The sequence below is a fragment of the Balaenoptera acutorostrata genome, chromosome 13, assembly GCF_949987535.1.
Source record: "Balaenoptera acutorostrata chromosome 13, mBalAcu1.1, whole genome shotgun sequence".
NCBI classification, from domain to species: domain Eukaryota; kingdom Metazoa; phylum Chordata; class Mammalia; order Artiodactyla; family Balaenopteridae; genus Balaenoptera; species Balaenoptera acutorostrata.
In genome coordinates this window covers 78894574-78917173 of record NC_080076.1, presented here as the reverse complement: position 1 = coordinate 78917173, position 22600 = coordinate 78894574, and positions in this window count along the sequence as shown.

The window sequence follows — 22600 nt, the reverse complement described above, 5'->3', positions numbered from 1 at the left end:
GGGGGGCCCCTGCTGCAGAGGATGGAGGGCAGGAGAGGTGGCCTTAACCTCTTCCTTTGGTTGGAGCCATTGGGCTGAATCTGGAAAGGCACTGGATTTCCCCAGCGGTGGCTGGTGGCCAGGGAGGGATGGAGCTGGCGTCAGGACCTGGAAATAAGAACAAGGCAGCACCTGAGGAAGAGAGGGAGGGATAGAAATAGCCTGGTTCTCCTTCTCTCCTCTGCTCCCATTGGATGGACCCAAACCAAAGCCAGCTGCCAAGGAGCCTAAGGAAGTCTGTAGCTGTCTTTACAAGCTGAGCAGAGGGAAGGGTGAGAAACTGGTGCAAAGGCAAACAGGTAATGACCAGCAAAGCTGTGCTGGCCTCGCACACAGTAGGTATTCAGGTATTTGAAGACTGACACTTTCTATCCTCTCAGGGAGGAACAGAACGGAGCAGACCTCTAGGGATGGAGGGGAGAGGCCATGAGGGCCCAGGGAGATGGAAAGTAGCCTCCGTTACTGACAGTCTTCTGACTCCTAGCAAGCCCAGACATCTCATTTCTTGTCCCTAGATTTTGAGATCCACACCCTTTAAAAAAAACAGCAACAACAAAAACTCTCCCCTCTACTTTTATTTATTTTTTTATATAAATTTATTTTATTTTATTTTTATTTTTGGCTGTGTTTTGTCTTCATTGCTGCACGCAGGCTTTCTCTAGTTGCGGCGAGCGGGGGCTACTCTTCGTTGCGGTGCGTGGGCTTCCCATTGCAGTGGCTTCTCTTGTTGTGGAGCACAGGCTCTAGGTGTACAGGCTTCAGTAGTTGCAGCACGCAGGCTCAGTAGTTGCGGCACACAAGCTCCAGATGCGCAGGCTCAGTAGTTGTGGTGCACGGGCTCAGTTGCTCGCAGCATGTGGGATCTTCCCAGACCAGGGCTTGAACCCGTGTCCCCTGCATTGGCAGGCGGATTCTTAACCACTGCGCCACCAGGGAAAGCCCTCCCCTCTACTTTTAAAAACTGTGAGCTGGCTTGAGTGAATGTTTCTAGTGCCCAGAAAAGTCTTGATTGGAACGGTTTCTGATTCCAGAAAGGCAGCGCTTGGGCGGGGATACCCTCTTGCTCAGTGACCTTCTATGACTCACCACTACCTTCAGGATCAAGTCCATTCTTTTTCCTGAAAGGCCTCCAATATGGCCTGTAGAGGGTCAACTCAGTGGTCTAAGATAAGCGTGTATGATTGCTACTGGGATTTGTCTAGGTGTGTATTTCGGTGTCAGCTGGGCTCGCTCATGCATCTCTCATCAGCTGCGGTTGCGTGGGCAGCTCTGGGCTTTCTCATGTATTTGAGGATCAACTGGCTATAGGTTGACCTTGGCGGGGACAGCTGGTCCTCACGGTCACTCTGTAGCTTTAGGTTCATTCACATGGTGGTAGCATGTCTACTTAGACTCCAGCTAAAGTAGTAGATGCCTTAGTGTGCCACTCAGATCACCTCCCTCAGGACTGAAACAATCCCCCCAGGTGCTGTGAGTTTGGGCTGCTAATGGCTCACAGATCCATTGTCCTCTGGGAACTGGCTTCTGGCCATAGAGAGCCGCTTCCCCCCAACATCTGCTACCTTCTCAGGGGCAACCTACATTCAATGCCTAGTCTGCGAAGGGCACAAAGCTCATCTCTTCTCCACTTTGAAACTGGAATGGCCTTTCAGACTTGTCCCAAGGCTCCGCATGGGGCCCACTGAGGCCTCTGCAGCAGCATGTCAGTTCAGTTTCTCCCAGAAGAAGCCCACCCCTTCTTCCCTGGCTTCCACAGGTGCTACCGCTAAACGTTCTCCCCAGGAAACCCACCTGCATGCGAATCCCAGGAAACTCAGCCTACAGCACGTGATTTTCTTACTAACAGGTCGAAGAGTTTGACACCCGTCCTTAACACTGACCAGACTACCACTAGTTACGTGTAAACAAACACCTCTCCGGGGGAAAAGTTCTGATTTGCCAATTTCCAATTTCCATGGTGTAAATACTCCCACCATGCCCAACTTCAAATTATCATCCTGAAGTCACCGAATGTGCAACTGGGACGAGAGGGGCAAGATGGGCTTATAGGTCGGTAGGGAGTCAGCCCCAGGACCCTGCATCCCCACACACGTGTGCGTATGTAATTAAACAAGTATCTTGGAGCAATACCTGCCCTTACTATACGGAGTGATGCTGATTTTTCTATCCTTTCACTTTTTATTTTAAAGCACGTCTCAAGTCACGGATTTAAGGCCTCTGATGGGTCTTGGCCGCAGTCTGAAATGCGTGCGTTAGGAGTGTGTCCTGCTTGGCAGAGCGAACAGCAGCTAAAGGCTGGAGGGAGGGAGTGTTTGGGGACCGGAATCTTCCTGCCCCTCTAGGGTGATCCAAGAGTTCTTAATTCAGGAGGTGGGGAGGGTAGGTTGGGCGGAGAGTTAGTTTGTTTTGTTTTGTTTTCAAACATTGTAACGCTTACAAAGCCTCCTTACTTTTCTTGGTATAAGCCCCACTACAGAACTGGTTCCCGCTGGACAACCTAATTCTCCCCACTTGCAGACACACTTCTCAGGGCTTTATAAGACTGAAATGCAGATTTAGTTCCCAAAAAGTACTCAAGACTCTCTCTCTTCCAGTACCTCCCCCTCCCCCAGCTTCATAGAACTCTTGGGTTCTTCCAACACCACGGGTTAGGCCATCAAGCCAGGAGTTTGTTGGATAAATAAAGCCATATTCCGCCATGAATACCCTGGCGTTGATTGAAGTCATCTTCCTCATGATGGTGTAAGGCTTTTGGTACCTCCAACAACTGGCCAGCTGGCTATAGCAGGGCTCAGTTCAGCTGGAGGCGTGTCAATTGGCTTGTGCAAACTGGAGAAACTGGACACCAACCTGGAGATGGGCTTCTTGTGAGCAAAGTCTGGCAAGACTGGGTCTGTGTTCTTGCCTGGCCATGACCTAATGGCCTTAAACTGGAACTCTGGGTCCAGTTCTTGCCTGGCCACGACCTAATGGCCTTAAACTGGAACTCTCTGCCCTGAAAACCAGGGTCCCAAGAGGGAGCAAGAGTTTGAGACCCCAAAAGAACAGGGGTGAACATTTGGGCATTACAGCCCTGGGGTCGATTGGAAACCAGCGCCTTTCCACGACACGTGGTTGGATCTGAGCGCAACACCCAAGGGGCAATAGCTGACCTGAGCTAGCTAGGTAGGAATATAACTCGTTCCCAGCCCAAGGCAGTCCACCAACTACAGCCCTCACTTTAGCTGTTTGCAGTTGGTTAGAAATGGTGCGGTCCCGGGGAAGTTTCTCTCCTCCCGGGCAGCTGAGCCTCCTCTGTCTCTTTGAAGATTATGGGGCTTTAGCCTGCCTTTAAAGTGAATTTTTCCCCCTGTGTTTTATTATAATTAATGACCAGAAAACTCTTCTCTCTTTTCCCCCTCCTTTATCTCTTAAATATGTTGCTTTCCTCTTTAAAAACGCAATATTTCTTTTAACCCAGGATATGGATGAACTTGTCCCTAGCAGGGCAGGCCAGGCTTCATCTGTCAACTTGATTATGCAAAGCCTCTGTCTTCAGCTGGCATCTGAGGTGGATTTCAAAGCCATGACTCATGTGCGCTTCCAGGCTTAGGACTGGAGAGCGACCTCCACAGTGAGCTCTCCACACAGGTTTCCCTTCTTGAGAGGTTTCCTCCAAGGCCCCGGGTGGCTAAATGATTCAGAAGACTCTTTGAGTACACACGCGTGTAGACACACAACCACACAGCGTACAGTTCTGCCGCCCTGAGCTGTTTTTCTGTTAGTGGTGTTTCAGAGCCATCTCTCTTGGCTACAAGAGACACATCTGCAACAGCTCAGACGACTCGGGGATTCAGTGGATAAATGTGCAAAGATGTAGGTAATAAGCACTAGATTATTTCCAGTTTTCTAAAATGCTCTATGGGACGTGCATTCATCAGAACAATAGACAGATGTCCTCAATATTAAGTGCAAAATAGCAGAATTCAGAAGAGTAACAACATGCATGCCCACGTTTATGTGCACAGAATAGATCTAAAACAAAGTTTCTCAGTCTCAGCAGTAGAGGTATTGGGGGCTGGATAAGTCTTTTTGGGGTGCTGTCCTGTATGTACAGTGTAGGATAATTCACAGCATCCCTGACCACTATCCGCTGACGTCAGTAGCAACCTTCAGGTGTATCTCCAGGCATTGCTGAATGTAGGATAAGATAGTGGTTCTCAGTGGGGGTGATTTTTGCCCTGGAGACAAAGATACATACCAAGATATCAATAGTGAATTCTTCCCGGTAGCGGAATTGGGGGGGGGGGGAGGCTATTTTACTAATTGACTTTTTAAAGTTGTATTGCTTTGGTTTGGGGAGGGGGGAGATGCTGAGACAAAGTTTACATACCCAATTTAATAAATATAATTTAAAAACTAAAGGCCAGGTATTTAAAATTCAGAAAGCCCGTGTACTTAAAGGTTCTTGCTGACACTATTAGTACCCAAGTGTATATATTACTTTGATTTAGGAACATGATTTACATACTGAGCCCTGTGCATAGATAGGGCCCGTGAAGTTTTTACTTAGGGCATAAGTGTTCTGAACATGAGGCAAAGTGAGTGTGCACGTCCTTCGTTAGTCATACTGTGCACTTGACAAAAGCTTAATTTGGGTGGAGGAGCTTTTGCAACGTTGAATCTTTTACATACTCTCTACAAAGTACCATCATTTCATCTTCATTGTTTGTTCCGTAGGTGGGGCGCGGTTTCCCATTAATACAGTGAAGAAAGTGACGTGTTTGCTGTGTCTTCAGCAGGACCCCTGAGTGCGAGGAGAGGTACAGGAATAAAACCAGGCAGAGGCCCCGTCCACACAGCACACCCAAGGTATCTTTAAGGAGGCCTCTCTTCCCAAACCACTCCTTGAAAGGATTCCTGTAATCTCGGGAAATATATCCAGGATCATGCCTCAAACTGGCTTTGATCCATGATTTGAGAGATTGTAAAAATCCAGAGGCCAGAGCCCCACTCCTGGGGACGATGATTTCACTGGGTCTGGAGCGGGGCCCAGGCCTCTGGACGCTTTGAAAGCATCCTGGGGGATTCTAATGTAACCATACCCGATTTCTTGTGGACCATTTTCTGCCCGAGCCCGTGGTTAGAGGCCCTGTGTGATAAATGAGGGGTGGAATTGAAACCACAATAAAATATTCTTCCACTATGACAAGCCACGTTGAGGATGCCCGGGTTGGAAGTTTTACAGGTGGGCCCCATGGCCTTTGGCCATCTCGGAAGATGGATCTAGGTTGAGGGGCCGACCCACGCATGCTGTGCAGTCAGCAACAGCAAACGTGCTTCTGGAGGGTTTGCAGACCCCGTATCTGAGCCATGTGGACGAATTGCCAGCTGAATTTGATCAAAAGCACAGAGATCTAGAGGTCCAAACCTTCCAGGCCCAGGGTTTCTCAGTTATTGAGTACTAAGCTTCTCTGGGCCTAAAATTGTGCTCCCTGGGAGGGAGGGCTGTGACAGATGGAGACATAGGAGGTCTCCGCTCAAAGCCAGTGATGAATCCCGTGCCCTGCCCCCCACCATCCTGCCCATTCCTTAAGGCCCGATTCTAATCTCATCATTAGAATTAATGCTGAGCACATTATGAGCACATCATTACATCAGCCGTTGAGAATACAAGTGCAAGATCTCTCAGCGAGGTCACGTCACCGTCTGGCTTTGGACAGGCCTGGGTTGGTAAACAGAGTTCCCTGAGGCTCCTCCTCACCCATCCTTTGTGAAATGGAGCAAATACCTACAGACAGGAGTCTGATCCGTGGTAGGCAGTGACAAGGACAAGAGGGGAAACACTGATGAAATCCAAATAGTCGGGGTTTCAGTTAATGGTAATAGACCAGTGCTAACGTCTAGCTTTTGTAAGTGCCCTGGTGACGTAAGACATTAACACTAGGGGAGGCTGGGTGAAGGGTATATGTATTTCTGTGCTATTTTTGCATGCCCGGTCACAGGGGAGGCACAGGTGGCTGGCATGGGTTAGGACCACGGGGCTCGTGTCCCAACTCTGCCACTGACAGCTGGGATTTTTTTTTTTTTTTCAGAAACAGCATGGGGAGGTTCCCTAACCCTTCACCTCAGTTTCTCCATCTGTAAAATGGTGATAATAGAACCTACCTAGTGGAATCGCTTTGGATTAAATGGCATTACGTAAAGGGTTTGCACACTGCTGCCACACAACTGCTTTTTTAGAACCAACTACGGCTATTTCTTACTGTGTAATTGGTATTTGCCAATCAAACTATGTAATTCAGACCCTCAGATACTGGTTGGATGCCGTTTTCTAGTCTGGGTATCACAATGCTTTACCTGTGAGCGGCCAGATGGTGTCTCTGGCTCACGCCTCTCAACAGTGGCCTGAGACACACCTGACTTCTGGGCAGCCCCTGGCATCCTGCCCACACTGAGGCATGACTGAGTTTCTCTCCCGTGTCCATCTCACTGAGGGGTCATTGGCCTGAAACACAGTTCTAATGGTGCAGAACTCTTCTGGGGAAGTATGTCTTATTAGCTAAGGTCACTCTACTCTGAATTAAGTCAATTTAGAGCGCTCTTAGAAAGAAAAAGGGATGTTCCTTGTAGCTTTTGTTGTAATAGGTTGTTCCCAATTTCCTCCTAAGTGCCCACAAAGAGGAGATGACTTATATAATGGTAATCCTCACTATGGGCCCCCATTTGCTGCTGCCAAAATGAGGCAGATTAAATGTACACACTACTGTATATAAAACAGATAACCAACAAGGACCTACTGTACAGCACAGGGAACTCTATCAATATCTTGTAATAAATGATAATGGAAAGGAATCTAAAAAAGAATAGATATCTATGTATAACTGAATCACTTTGCTGTACACCTGAAACTAACACAGCACCGTAAGTCAACTATATTTCAAAAAAATAAATTTTTAAAATGTACCGATGTGGAGTGATGGCTAAAACACATTAGGTAAAAATGTGATGTACTATGCAGCCTACAATCTTTATGTCAAAAATTAAAGGCATGTATTTAAGCATGTATTTGTAGGAAAACACGTAGAAAAAGATCCAGGACGGTGCTATATAATAGAACTTTAGATAATAATAGAAATCTATTTATACCTCTGCTGCCTGCTGCCACAGCCGCTAGTAACACACACCGTTGAGCACTTGAAATGTGGCCAGTGTGGCTGAGGAATTAAGTAGAATTAACATTGAAATGGAAAGTGCCTCATTGGCTACTGGGTACCATATTGGATGGCAGAGGTCTAGAAGGTAGAGAGCAAACTTAATAATGGCATTGGGGCAGGAGAATAGGAGTCACAGGATTCCTGGATTGGATCCTGGGATAAAAAAAGGACAGCAGTGGAAACACTGAAAATTTGAATAAAGTCTGGAGTGAGTTACTATTAACGGACTCTTTTTTTTAGTTCTGACGAATGTTCCATTGTGATGTAAAACATTAGGGGAAGCTAGGGGAAGCGTGTATGGGCTATGATTCTCTGGACTACCTTTGTAACATTTCTGTAATCCTAAAACTATCCCAAAATAAAGCTCATTTTAAATAATACTGCTAAGTTTGGTGCTCAGTCTTTCCTAGATGTTAAAAAATCAGACACTTGCAACTTCTCTGATCAAGGAAAAGAACACACACTTGAACCCTTGTTGGTTCTGGGCTCAGGACATTTTGGAACCCTTGACTAATAGGGGGTAAGCTGTTCAGCTGCTCAGGAGCACGATGGGAAGTGTGATACCTGCCTCTGCCTGGTGGCTGGTCTTACGCCCCTACAGTGGCTACCAGAGATGAGGGTGAGAACCCAAGACACATCTGTCCTGATGGTCACACCTCCATGAAAAGGTACCACCAATGCTGGTGCTGCTTTGAGGTCCCTTTCAGCTCATTCTGAATGTACCTCAAATTATGAAAAAGCCTTGGACATAGCACTCCACATTCATCACCTGTGTTCTTGACAGCGCCACCTACTGGTAGATGCAAAGCAGTTTCACTGTTTCCATTTTAATGAAGAAATTGAACTGAACTCCCATCACCTCTCTGAGCTTCCAGATCCCAGGCCTGAGCTCTCCTGGGCCCGGCACTGTTCTACAGTGCGGAAGACAGGCAAGGTCCCTGCCCTCGTGGAGTTACAGAATCGAGATTTGTTGGATCCCAGGATGTACCTTCCGCAGGGGTGTAAAGATTTGGGGTGAACCTGCCTCATGAGCTTCTGGGAGCCTCCGTTTTCTCGTATAATGTGAATGACGACACTCACGGCCACTGGGATAAGAATTTACTGTGCTTGAAGTTAAAGCATCAGTTTTAAAGACCTGATACATCATGACAGCTACCATTTCTGACATCCACCATATTCCCCTAAGTGGAAGGAGTCTTGAACCACATACTCTTCTGGAAAGTTCCCTGGTTGAGCTGGGAATAGGGGAGGAAAAAGGCTGTAACTCTTGATGACTTAATTTCTGGCTTGATCCTCAATAACGTAGCAATAATAAACCCAAGCCTGGAAAAGTCTGGAATCTGTTTTAGGTCCCAGTTTTGTCTTTTGGTAAAAGGTCCATAAGCATTCTGAGTGGGCTCTCCAGTCTGAAAGGCTAGAGATCAGTATTTTCCTGAGAGGAATAAGGACATCTTGTGATAAGCGTCTGTTTCAGTAGGGGCATTGCAGGGATTTCATGAGGCCTTCCAGCCATGTCGGGATCATCGCACAAAGTGGGGGCAACATAAGGGCATCGTGACTTTCTGGGTTGGCAGGGCTGCTGGCTCCCAACCCAGCCCGTGGGTCACGTGACATCTGCCTTCCCCAGCATTGTTCCTGACGTGAGTAAATGATGATTGTTTAATCAAAACCAGACCCTACCTCTCACCCGGCGAGCACCTCACCAGCACCAGCCTTCCCCCTCCGCCTGTGAGCTTTTGTGCCGAGGGTCTTTGTCCTTCAGGGAGTTGCTTCTCTCTCATTTCCTCTTAGCACAAGCCAGCCAGGCTGAGGGCAAGACCGGAGAGGCAAGTTCCTGAGGGTCATCTGCCCGTCCCCGTTTCACAAAGTGGGCTACTGGCCACCTCTGGCCCTGCTTCTTCTGCAAGGATGATCCCAAGGCTGGATTAGATGATACAGGATGTGAGCAAGGAAGTTTGAGATGCATTTGCTCCCACGCCTCCTGGAATACCCTTAATGGCAGAGGAGATCGAAGGCATACCCTTCTGTTCAAAAATAGTATCACTGACTGCATGATGCTAAAATCCGCTGGCTTGATGCCAATGGGTCCTGTTGTCCTGTTATTGGTGGCAGGGCTTGTAGGGGCAGCCGGGATGGTGTGAAGCAGGTCCCAACTCTAGGCCACTCAAACCAGAAATGCCAGCAACCCCTCTAGCTCTGGGAAACCCCTTGCCCCACTCCCAGGAGGTCCTGTAGAGTCTCTGGGAGCTGCTGGACTACTTTCCCTGCTGCCCCTGAGAGCCAAGAGCCCAGCAGTAGACTTGCTTCTCCCCCAAGGAGCAGCCTGGCCTCGCCTGTGTGTTCCCAGGGGAGCCCCACTTTCTCCTGGCTCTTGTGGGCCCCTGAGGTCCAACAGCCAGAATCTGGCTGGTCCACAACCCTCCCAGCGGGACTTTGGTCCCTGCCGCTGCAGGAGAGGTAAAGTGGACAGCCTGGGTCACCTCTTCACTGAGACTTGAGAATTTCCAACCCTCACCTCCCCGTCTGCAGTCTCCAGCAGAGGGCCTTGGCATCCTCCTACGCCTCTTCCAGAAGAGTCGTCTCTCTGCCTGTTTGTGCGCCAAAGTGCCCTGCCCAAGGGGTTATAGCATGAAGCAGCCCACGTATTGCAATTCTGAACCATTCTTGAAGACACGAACATGAGAAATCTTAAGTATCCAACCTCTGTGTGGGCCCCTCTTGTGTGTCCTTGGCAGTGTCATTCTGTGTAACCTTATTCGTTTCTGAGCCTCAATTTCCTCATTTGTAAAATGAGGATAATAGCGCCCATCTCAGAGGCCTGTTCTTTCTTTTTTTTAATTAATTTTTATTGGAGTATAGTTGCTTTACAATGTTGTGTTAGTGTCTACTGTACACAGCAAAATGAATCCGCTGTGCATATACATATATCCCCCGTTTTTGGATTTCCTTCCCATTTAGGTCACCACAGTGCCTTAAGTAGAGTTGCCCGTGCTATACAGTATGTTCTCATTAGTTGTCTATTTTATACATAGTATCCATACTGTATCTGTGTCAATCCCAATCTCCCAATTCCTCCCACCCGCCGTTTCCCCCTTGGCGTCTGTACATTTGTTCTCTACGTCTGTGTCTCTGTTTCTGCTTTGCAAACAAAGATCATCTAGACCGGAGGCTTTTTCTAAGGATTAAATAAGCAAATATTTTATCAAGCAGTGAGGACAGTGCCTGGCACGTCATGTTATATAAATGTTATTTAATAAAGAAAACCCCCGAGTCTTCCCAGAAGCCTCACGGAGGAAGGGACGAGGGTCCCCCTCTTACCAATGAGGAAACCGTAAGCTGGGATCTCTGTGCCTCCCGGGTCCCACAACCCGCCCACGGCAGCCTCCAAATTTTGCAGCTCGGCGGTCTGACTCTAGTCTTTGCCTCAACCCCCAGCATCATGTTGCAGTTAACTGATTTGGTGACTAGACGCCAGATGGTTTTTCTCCTTGAACGTGGGCATTGTGCATTCTGTAGCCTCAGTGTCCGTCAGCCTCAACACTATCCGTTCAAACTACTGACGTTTTAAGCCCGCAACTTCTCAGACTATTGTCCTATTAACACAGACTATGAAATCATGTCTTCAGCTGTCTACCAGTTGACTAAAACATGGGGGGGCGTCGGGGTGGAGAGAGCTGATGTTTAAGAGGAGCCATGGGAACCCCGTGTAGCCCTTAGCCAACGGCTGGTTTTCAAATAACGTTTATATTGGCCTTACTAGGTACTGAGCACTCATCTAAGTTCTCTGCATATGTTAGCTTCTTTGAAGCGCAGCTTCTCCATCTGTAATGTGGGGAAGGAGAGCTGCTTTGAGGATTAGGTGAGTTCACTTGCCGGTGATGGTTGCAAAAGCTAGTAAGAGAACTAGCATTGGAAGCCCATGGTTCTGGTGCTGGTCTGTGCTCATAACCGGCCCTCTTGAAAATGAGGGGGCCAAGAGGATGCTGAGCTGGGCCCAAGGCTTGTCTGAAAGCCAAGTGCACCATGAGGCCCGGGCAAGATGGGCGTGCCTGGTAGCGGGCGGCGTGTGTGTTATTCCTGCCCCACGTTCTGGAACGAGGGCATTTGGTCTGTAGAGGACGTTGAGTAATAACCAGAGAAAGGGCCACTCTGGTTCCCAAATAAACAGCCTCATGAATGATGAGGGGACCCCCTCCCCGCCCCTAACCACCACCCCCCACCCCGTCCCCCGCCAGGGCAGCTGCCGCCGCCAGCACTGTGCACACGTTTCCTACACGAAGGCGAGTAAACACCACCAGGATCCACTTCAAAAGGCTCCGTGGGCAGCCGCGGCTGATGGAACCAACGTGCCTTTGGGGGGCTGGGGTGGCCTCCAGTAACAGACGGCCCCAAGATGTCCAAATACATCAGCGTGGAGGCCTCAAAGGCCCGGAGCCTGAGAGCAGGAAAAATAAATAATTTCGTTATCTCTGATGAATTTTTGCCTTTGATCTCACACCCCCCTCACCTCCTTCCATCTCTCTTTCTCCCCACCCCCTCCCCTGATTTTTCTCTCCCCCCTACCTTTTTTTTTTTTTTTTTTAAAAAAAAAAAAAACCTTTCCTCCTCGTGGTTTGATTTATGCCCCAAACAGCTCCGAGAGGCTGACGTCCCCTGATGAATTGATAGGGTTGTTCTGTTCCGAGACCCCGAGCAGGCGGCTGGGAGGGGGCAGGGGAAAGAGTTGGAGGGTTCGTTTCAAACAGGGAAAGACCTGGCTCCGGTGAGGGCTTGCTGTGTAGACACACGTGGACACGCGTGTAGACCCGTGTTCCATGGCATATCTGGGTACCTCGAGCCGAGGCAGTCTCTGCTCCCCCTTGTCTACTGGGTTTGAGCCAACCTAGGGGTGGGGAGAAGGATGCTTTCCTGCCTTCCCTTCCTCACTTGAGGGCTATTCATTCAAAAACCATTAAGTGCTTACTGCATGCAAAGCCCTAGGAATCGAGGGCTCAAGCAGGGCAAGACGGTGCCCAGATCTCAGGCTCTGGAGCCAGACTGCCCAGGTTCAAGTTCTCGCTCTGCGATTCACTAGCTGTGTGACATTAAGAAAACTACTCCACCTCTCTGTGCCCTAGTTTCCTCACATGTAAAATAAGTAATAGGGTCCACATCATAGGATTAAACGAGTTAATACTGAAACCACTGAACAGCAGCTACTGGGTGCCGAGCACATTTCGATGCCCTGTTAGTGGGGGAAACAGCAGAAAAAGTGAATGATGTCAACCTGGTTTCCAAAGCAGTCTGGACACTCCTACTCACGGTTCATGAGAACCGCTGACCCACACCTCTGCCAATGCTCATCTGCTTGGAAGCGACCCGTTACTCTATCTCAGCAGGTCCTACACTTTTGATACCCCTCACGCATACCCCTGTACCTACCTTCCTTTCATGGTCTTCGTTTTATCCCCAAACCGATCCTCTAATGGAGGACTTAGTAGAATCCCTGTGTCAAGAACAAGCAAACTGAGGAGGAACCCAAGCCACACTGATGGGAAGGGGGCAGATCCAGATCTCATTTCCACCTCGCACTTAGTAACAATCATGACCTTCAAGAAATCACAGTTCCTCAACCGTAGAAGGGCCTCTGTACCCCCTGGAGTGTATAGCTCAACGGTCCATTCCCCAGGTAGGCAATACCTTGCACGGTAGGAACTTAACTCCATTCTAAAAGCTGGTGGTGGCATGGTGTTGTGGCTTTGGTGATTCCAGACCATCACAAGGCTAGTCCCACACTTCGGGCTATTGGGCGGGCATCCAGAGGCTGTGAGAAACTCACCCTTTAGAATGAGACCGGGTAGGTAAGGGCTGCCCTCCATTAATGAGAGCCACGTGACCTTGGGCCAGTTCCTCAGCCTTGCTGAGCCTCCCATCTCCATCTGAAAATGGATAGACCACCTTGCTGCTAGAGCCGCGGTGCAGCTTAGATACAACCTTGGTACGTTTGCAAACGTCAGACATTTCACTTGGGACCTTGGGAACGGGCAGTATACGCCACCACCACTTTAAAGAAAAAAGGGAAAAAAGCATATGTTTGAGAAAGTAACCTAATTCCAGCAGTTAAAGTATAAATGCTGAGGAAGCTGTCTTCTTGATAACGCAGATCCCACAGCATTTTGAAGTGTGTGTGTGTGTGTTTGGTGAGTTACTAAGAGCTGCTGGAAGGGGCAAGTGGGGGTCCACCTTGATTAGAGTGTAGACTCTCCTTGCAGCGGTCACCTTATATCCACACTTCCTGCCTGCTACTCCATCAACTAAGAATACAATTCTAAATGGATAACATTCCAAACAAAGGATAAAATCAACCCAATTAAAGAGGTGGATAAAAGTAGAAGAGGTTAGAATAACAGAATTAGTGTAAAATAACTCCCTTGAGTAGGTTGAGACCCCTGGCTGTCGGTCCTCAAAGCACCCGCACTCCCCTGGCTAGAAGGCCTCACAGTCATAAAGGACATATATTTGCGGCTACCCACACCCAGAAGAATGCCCGGGAGAGGGGCAACGTAGGGACAGCGGCTGCCGCCTTCAACGTTGTATCCCACACACGTAGATGCTCACTAGGCATTTTCCCCTTTCTCCTGCCTGCAGTTTTATTCAGTGAGCCCCCCTGGACCCAAAAATCTCCAATGAAAGGATAAGATAAAGCTTAGAAACTGACATAAGGCGTAAGCTAAGATGATAAATGATGTAATCATGGTCTGAAATAAGGAGAAAATAGGTGAAACAATTCTAAAGTCAAGTTAAGAAGCCAAGAACTTAATCGGCTAAAAGGAAGCGTGGTGTCAGTCCTGAACTCATTTTCCTTTGTGTGTTTAAGCTCCCAGGTCACCCTCTAGGTTCCGATGCCTGGATGTCTTCAGACCGAGGTAGCTCAACTCCAGAAGGGAGATACTTTTGCTCACCTGTCTTCCCAGGATTGGAGTTGTCAGCAAGAGGCCATGGAAGCACTGTCTCCTAACTTCTGGCTGAGCAGGGCCCTACGCCACCCTCACCTCGTGCCCCGGCGTGAGCCTGGGTGTCAAACTCTCAGGCTTGGCTTCTCCTGGCAAATCTCCCTCCATCAAAAAAAAAGAAAAAAACGGGTGTGTGCCCATAATTCCCAAGCATGGCTTCCTTCCTGCAGCTTCCCTTCTAGAAAATCTCTTGTCCTCCCTTCCTGACTTAGGTGGTGTAGCCTGCTACAGTTATTCCCTCTTTAAGGGATGTTTTCCCACTCAAACCAGTTTGCACCAGCCTCAAAATGTCCCTGTGGTTTCTAGGGGCATGTGTAGGGGTGTCTGGACGGGTCCGAGCAGAAAGGAAAAGGAAGGTAAGTTGGCGTGTGATTCCATAGGGTCTGCTGCAGCTGGACATCCTGAATTGTTCATCCATGAGCACCAGGTGACCCCACTGGAGAAAGACCTTGATGTTGGGGTCCTGCTGACCAGGGTCTGCATAGGAAGGAGAAGACTGTGACAGTCACGGATGACATAGGATGACACAGGGTCAGGTGGCTCTGATTTCAACCTGTTTTTACCGCCCACCAGTAGTTTGCTCTTGGACATACTTTATATCCCTGAGCCTTCTTTGTCTCTCCTGTAAAATAGCAATAATAGTACCATGAAATGGTGTTTCTTTTTTTTTTAAATTTATTTATTTTATTTATATTTATTTTTTGCTGCATTGGGTCTTCGTTGCTGCGCGCGGGCTTTCTCTAGTTGCAGCGAGCGGGGGCTACTCTTCGTTGTGGTGCACGGGCTTCTCATTGTGGTGGCTTCTCTTGTTGTGGAGCACGGGCTCCAGGACCGTGGGCTTCAGTAGTTGCAGCACACGGGCTCAGTAGTTGTGACTCAGGGGCTCTAGAGCGCAGGCTCAGTATTGTGGTGCACGGGCTTAGTTGCTCTGCGGCATGTGGGATCTTCCCGGACCAGGGCTTGAACCCGTGTCCCCTGCATTGGCAGGCAGGTTCTTAACCACTGCGCCACCAGGGAAGCCCATGAAATAGTATTTCCTGTGGCTGTTGGAATTAAATAAATCCATAGGTGGTAAAGGGTTTTGAACCCCCTGTGCCAGACACTGTTTAGTATTGTTATACTATTATTCCTCCTGTGCTTGACATTTGCTGACTGTGTGACTTGAAAAATGAAAGTCACATCCTGAAAATCATATAAAATGGGTGAGGGTCCATTCCTTCCCCGAGGCTACTGTGAGGATGAGGTAAAGTTTACTCAGACCTGCCTCATGCACAGACCTCGGAGTCTGTGGCGCTGTGTTTGGACCCTGGACCCTCCACACTACATGTAGCTTTGGGCAATGACTCTGCCTCTGTTTCTGCACCTGTAAAATGGGGATAACAGAACCCCAATGTGCGGCGGTAAGGATTAGCAGAGACATTGTGCGCTTGGTGCGTGAGAAAAGCTCTGCAAACATAAGCTACAGTTAAGTGCCGGGAAGATCTTTTTCTGAAAGTGCAGTAATGAAGGTTTTCATGATGATGCGTCCAGCACTATAATCATTAAATGTGTGTTTGGCTTTTTCCTCTCTCCTCTAGGGAGCTCTCCGCCACCCCATCCTATCCTATCATTGTCTTTCCTTTCTCTCCATTCCTTTCCGTTGAGAAAAAAAGGACACCGTCTGAGAAGCTCCCAGCCCATCTGTTTCAAAATTCAGGGAAAGATGCCAAGCAGCCTTCCCAGCTGGGGACTGGCTCGCCTCTGATAAGGATGGAGAGAGGTGAATTCTGAAAATTAAACAAATCCTGGTGTCTTTGAAAGGTCACCCGGCTCTGAGGTTGACCATCCTGTCGGTGACAGACTGCAGGGCCGGCCAGCCGGAAGCGGGGAGCTTCGGGAGCAGATGAAACCAAAGTCTGGGGCGGCCACAGAGAGAGGAGGTCCCAGGATGTCCCTCTCTGTAGGTGAGCCGCCCAGAGGATGGAGGGACCTTCCACGAAGCTGGACGTTTGCCAGCGCATGCGGAGCGCCTGCATACAGGCACGGAGAGTGCAGGAATGACTCCATTCCCTCCCCTCCCCCATCCTGGAAGGACTCACTTTCTGGCAGAAACTCAGTGCTTTTCCACTGCCCGGTAGCAGACAAGAGTGCCACGTCCAGAGGTGGGCTTCGGATCCCTCAACAGCAACACAGAGGATGGTGCGGGGGCTTCCGCTGAGCCCGCCGTGCCTGCCCCTTTTCCCAGGAACCTGCATGAGACTCACGATGCCCATTGCTTCCCTGGCATTGGACGTGGCAGTGGGGATGTGTTTCCCGGCAGCCTTGCCCCTGGGCACAGGATAGAGGGTCGGCTCTGAGGGACATGCTGTGCTCAGGGGGTGAGAATGGAGGATGGGCACCACATGGGCAAAGGAGGGAGCCCAGCTCTTGGCTACAAAGTATTGAAAACTTCCCATACCCATAAGGAGGTGGCTAGAGCCACACATTTCCCTCAAGAACTTTTCCTGTGTAGTCACAACTTGGCCAACTGTCAGGCCCAAAGCTAGGCATCTTGTGCCAGTCTTGGCTTTGGACATGCCTTCCTCACTAAGCTAATAATTGTTCCTTGCTTTCGATTTAAAGTGAGAGACGTGCAACTCTTCCTTTCACTTGAACACGTAGAGGCCACTGTATTAATTGGCCTAATTTCAACATTGTTGTGTCTCGGGGAATAGGGAGGTCCAAGGAGGGGGAGAGAGACGGAACGGCCAGTTGGTAGAGCAGTCAGAACACACAGAACATTCATCGATTCAGTTCCCTGTCTTATATGGGCGCGGATCACGGTGCCCCAAAACAAGTACAGTAGGAGTATCAGAGATCACTGATCCCGGATCACCATAACAAATAGAATAATAACATAAAATTTGAAATATTGTGAGGATTACCAAAATGTGACACAGAGACAGGAAAATGAGTAGAAGCCATTGGAAAAATGGTGCTGATGGGCTTTCTTGATATAGAGTTGCCACAAACCTTCAATTTGTAAAAAATGCACTCATCTGTGAAGTGCAGTAAAACAAAGTATGTGTATTATATACATATGTATGTTATGTGTATGTATTATGTATGTTATAGTCATGTATGCATATAATATTATACACAATATAAAATATATGTGAATGTATATCCATACACATACATTCATATAGATGCATATATATGCATGCGTATATGCATGTATATATGAATACATGTATCTATTGACTTATGTGTATATTATACATATGAACACATGTATTCATACATATATGTATATATATGAATGGATGAATGAGTGATATAGATTGTTTTCATCACATGGGATGCCATGATGTTTTCTATCTTCCAGCGGTTCCTGGATCAGTGTAATAGTACCTTGTACAAGGTAAAGACATAATATGTGGTTTTGCCATCAGGAAATATTCAGTGGAGCTGGGGAGATAAAATTATACAAGTGTTTTATACACCTCTGTGGCCCACCATCTTATTTTCGTGTTTGTATTTAATAGGAAAGAAGGCAAATAAATGATACTGTGTATCACCTGCTGTTTCTATCACGGGGGACTCACGGGGCCAAGGAGAACAGGACATCACTGGGGGAAGGGCCTGGGTCATCCCAGGGTTAGAATCCCAACTTGGCCATGGTGTGACCTTGGATAAATCACTTCACTTCCCTCAGCGTCTATAAAAGCATCATGAGGATAATGGCCATGTCACAGGTTGTCCTGAAGTTTTGAGATAAGGTACTTAGCAGGCAGACTGTCAGCTTTTATATTGTCTGCTGTGTGGTGTGGTGGTGAGACAGGACTGCCAGAGCTGGGTGGGCAGGGCACCTACTCAGTTCTGTCACTTGCTAGCTGTGGAGGATAGAGAGGTGAAGGGACCTGCCCCAAGGTCAGTGTCCTCAACGGTAAAGATGGATGACAGGGTCTACTTCACAGGATGGCTGCGAGGTTTCAATTAGTTGGACCACAGAACAGTGCCTGGTACATAACAAGTGTTGGCAGGCAATTCTTCAAGGGCATCTCATGGTTCTGCCTGTCTCGTGCATGAGGCCCTCACTGCCCTTTCATTCTGGGCTAACTTTTCAAGGATGTTTATAAAGCACACTGCCTTGGAAGAGAGAATTCGTATCTCGCTCCAGAGCAGGGAATAGTTTTGTTTGGTGTCCAATGTAATAAAGGTAATGTTTCATCTGGGGCAATTTCAGGCAGGTTTGCTTGCAGCCTGTTATAAAAGAGTCAGGCTCCCTAAGCTTGGGGCTTCTCAACTGGGATGCAAACTCACCGAGTATGCAGTGTTCACCTGGATCACTCCTTGAGGGACGACGGGGACACCATGATTGTGTTGCTTTCAGTGCTGTGACCCAGGAGTCTCATGACCTCTTGACAATAAGTGTTCAAAGTATAGCTTTAAAATAGCCACTATAATAGCTACCATTTGCTTCCCATTGCACATAAGGCCAACCTGGGGTAATTTTCATCCACAGAGATGAACAGGTGAAGTTTAATTCATCCATCCCTTGTGGATTTCCTCTGTCTCAAAGGATGTTTTGAACCTACCTGCTTCCAATTATCTGTCATCTGCCAAGAATCAAACTTATGCCTGTAAAATGGTGGCAAAGGGATCATGTTAAGGTGGGGACAAAATTCTGTCCCTCTAGCTACTTGGGTCAATTGGTGGAAAAGGAAGACTTCAACAATCAAGTCATAGATCTGCATCTGGAATATTAACACCAAAAGGGCTGTGATGTCATGCCCTGTTACCAAACCCTAGCCCCACAACTAACTAGCTCTGTAACCTAAGTCATTTCACCTCCCTCAGCCTCAGTTTCCTCATTTGTATCATGGTTATAACACTTACATCATTTAATACTTGAAGCTAAACAATCATATAAACTTAGATATGTATCATCATAAAATATCCTTCCTACCACCACCTAAAAGTATACCCATACCTCAGCTGTGAGCAGCATTTCACTCATCCTCCAGACTGTTTTCCCTCTTTACTGTGTTTAATGTTCATTGCTGAGTGTATCACTATCTGAAGTTACGTGTCGGGAAAGATAGTCTCCAAAATTGGTCACCAACAGCTCCGTCTCCCCCCTGCACCGATGTATGCACCTGCCACTCCTCATAGTAAGAGGTGGAGTTCTTTTCTCCTCTTCTTGAGTGTGGACTGGCCTTGGGACTTGCTTTAATCAGTAGAGAGTGGTGGAAGTGATGTTCTGGGACTTCTGAGATTTTAAGAGGACTTGAGCTGCTGCTTTCCCTTCTTGAAGCCCAGCTTCCATGTTGTGAGGAAGTACAAGCTGGACCACTCAGTGATGAGAGGCCCCACGCAGAGAGACCCTGGAGGATGAGAGGTCATCTTGGCTTCCCATCTGAACCACCAGGTAAATGCAAACACACAGATGACTCCAGCTGACATCACATAGGGCAGAAGAATCACCCAACTGAGCCCTACCCAAATGCCAGACCCACAAAATAATGAGCAATCAGTGTTTTTTGAAGTTACTAAGTTTGGGGATGTTTGTTACTCAGCAATCATGATTCCCCTCACCAAGATGAGAGCCCAAATGCTAGGATTTTGTCTTGTTTCTACTGTATCCCCGAGTCTAGCATGGTACTTGGTACTGGATAATTACTCAAGTGTTTTAATAGGTGGTTAAAGCCCTTCAAGTAGGTGCAGTGTCTTGTTCACCACTGTATCTCCAGTTCCTGGGCAAAAAAGTTCCTGCCCTCTTATTGATTAGAGATGACTTGTGTACATTCTTTTTCTGGAGTTACCTATTCCTGTTTAGTAAGGGCAGACAGACCATAGTGGTATAAGGCAGACCCATGAGGCAGGACAATCTGGGAGTATCTTCACATTTAACCCAGGCTGCCAGCGCCTCACATGTCCCCTTTCCAAAGGGTATACTTCTCCTTAACATCTGATCCCAATTCTTTTAGTTGGTGGACTGCACCCCCTTTCTTCCTCTACCTTATAACAGAAAGGGACCCTTCTGCTTCCAATCCGTGCTGAGGAGGTGTGTCCTCCATCTCAGCGCCCATGGCACTGGTTTTCACTAGAAAGAGGGTGTCTGAGTCTGTATTTCTCGCTGGTTCATCACCTCTGGGTCCTAAGAATAGGAAGATCTGAAGAGAGGTGGTTTCGCTCACCCTGCCCCTCATCTTCCAGCCCGTGAGTGCTTCGGAGAAAGGCTGTAGACAAGAGGTGAGCAAGGGAAAGAGATGCCCGGCTTACTGTGGTAGCTGCCTCTCCCTTATCTGTCCCCCAGCATCAGATCACTGCTTCAGCTCCCTGAGCTGAGTCTGACAAGCTTGTACGTTAGCACATTTCAAAAGCAGTGTCCACTTTGGGAACGGTGCTGGGGCCCAAGAGCAGTCACTTCCTTTGACAAATGCCAGTGCTGACAGCTGGACGGTGTTTTACATACCCTGGACTCCTGCTGCAACCCGGGTGGTGCTGGGTAGAACAGGAAGGAGCTCAGAGGCAAGTCATTCACCAAGGGCAGTGACACTTGAAAGGACATCCACTTGGTGGAAATATGTGCACACAGAGGAGGGGCAGTTAGCTCCAATGCCTGACAGTCCTCAGGCTGCCAGTTTCCTAGATGTGTCCCTTGGGCAAATTAGCTCACGTCTCTGAACCTTACTGTCCTCACCTGTAAGACAGAGGCAGTCATCTTGCTGTGTAGTTATCTATTGCTGCTTACCAGATTATATCAAACCCAGCTTAAAATAGCACATGTTTATTCTCTCAGTTTCTGTGCGGAATTGGTACACTGCTTGGCTGAGTCTTCTGAGACAGGGTCTCTAGTGAGACCACAAAAAAGTGTCAGCCAAGGCTGGGGTCTCAACTGAAGGCTCAACTGGGGAAGGATCGGCGCCTAAGCTCGTATGTTGTTGCCAGGACCCCGTTTCTTGCAGGTTGTAGGATTGATGGCCTCCGTCCCTTGCTGGGTGCTGGCGGGAGGCTGCCCTTGGTTCTTTGCCACGTGGGCCTTCCCAGTGTGGCCATTTGCTTCATCAGAGCCGGCAAGGGAGAAAGTCTGCTAGCAAGATGGAAGTTACAATCCATGTAACATATCACAGATGTGGCATCTCATCCCCTTTGCCATGTGCTGTTGCTTAGAAACAAGTCCCAGGTCTTATTTACACTCAAGGGGGTCGGGGTGGTAGTTTTACAAGGGCATAAATACCAGGAGGTAGGGATCATTGGGGACCATCTTAGAGCATGTCTGCCAGGCTTACCTCATTCACAGTGGGGGAATGAAAGAGCTGATGTATGCGAAGAACTTAGTGTAGGGCCTGGATTGTCTTTTTAATTCTCCTGGTATTCAGGGTCCCAGCAGGACATGGATGGCACGTTCAAATGATTAAACTTTCCCCCCAAAGGGGTGGAAAGGGAGCATAGAAAAAAAAGGGGGGATGTGAAGTACCCTGGGGCTAGTAACAGCAGACACTGTTAATGCCCCTATACCTGAAGAGTATATACTTGTAGACTGAATATTTATATCCCCCCCAAATTCATGTGTTGAAACCTAACCCCCAAGGTGAACGTATTAGGAAGTGGGCCCTTTGGGAAGTGATGAGGCCATGAAGTGGAGCCCTCATGAATGGGATTAGTGCCCTTATAAAAGGGACCCCAGAGAGCTCCCTCACCCCCTCTGTTATGTGAGGACACAGTGAGCAGATGGTAGCTGTGAACCAGGAAGGGGCTGGTTCCTGACACTGAAACTGCCAGCACCTTGATCTTGGACTTCCAGCTTCCAGAACAGTGAGAAACAAATGTCTGTTGTCTAAGCCCCCAGGCTGTGGTATTTTTGTTATATCAGCCAGAACTGTCTAGGAGGGAGGGTGCAGTTCCTGGAACTGGAAGAAAAGAGCCGTATGGAGAAGGCTGCCTGATGAGAGCTGTAGCCTGTGGTGAGGTAGCAGTGGATGGCCAACCGGTGACCCAGCAGGGAGGGAGCCAGGGGGAAATATGCTGCCCTCTCTCCTCCTCTTCCTGATACCCTGCTTCACCTTCCAAAGCAGAGCCCCACTGGAAGTCAGAGGGCAAGTGAGCCCAGGGGAATCAGTGCTCCCTGGTCAGCCTCTCCAAAGAGGTGCAGGGAGGATCTGGGGGTCAACAGAACATCCCCTGAAGTCGTTCACACCAGCCCATTTCCAAGGCAACTAGCGAACGGAAGGAGAATGCATGTTTCCTGTTTCCAAAGATTGGAACATCTGCTTGGTTTGAGGATCATGGAGATCCAAAGACCAGTACAGCCTAGTTCATGGTCTTGTGCAAGGTCAGCATACTACACCTTGTGGTCCAAATCTGGCCCACCGTGTGTTTCTGTAAATAAAGTTTTATTGGAACCCA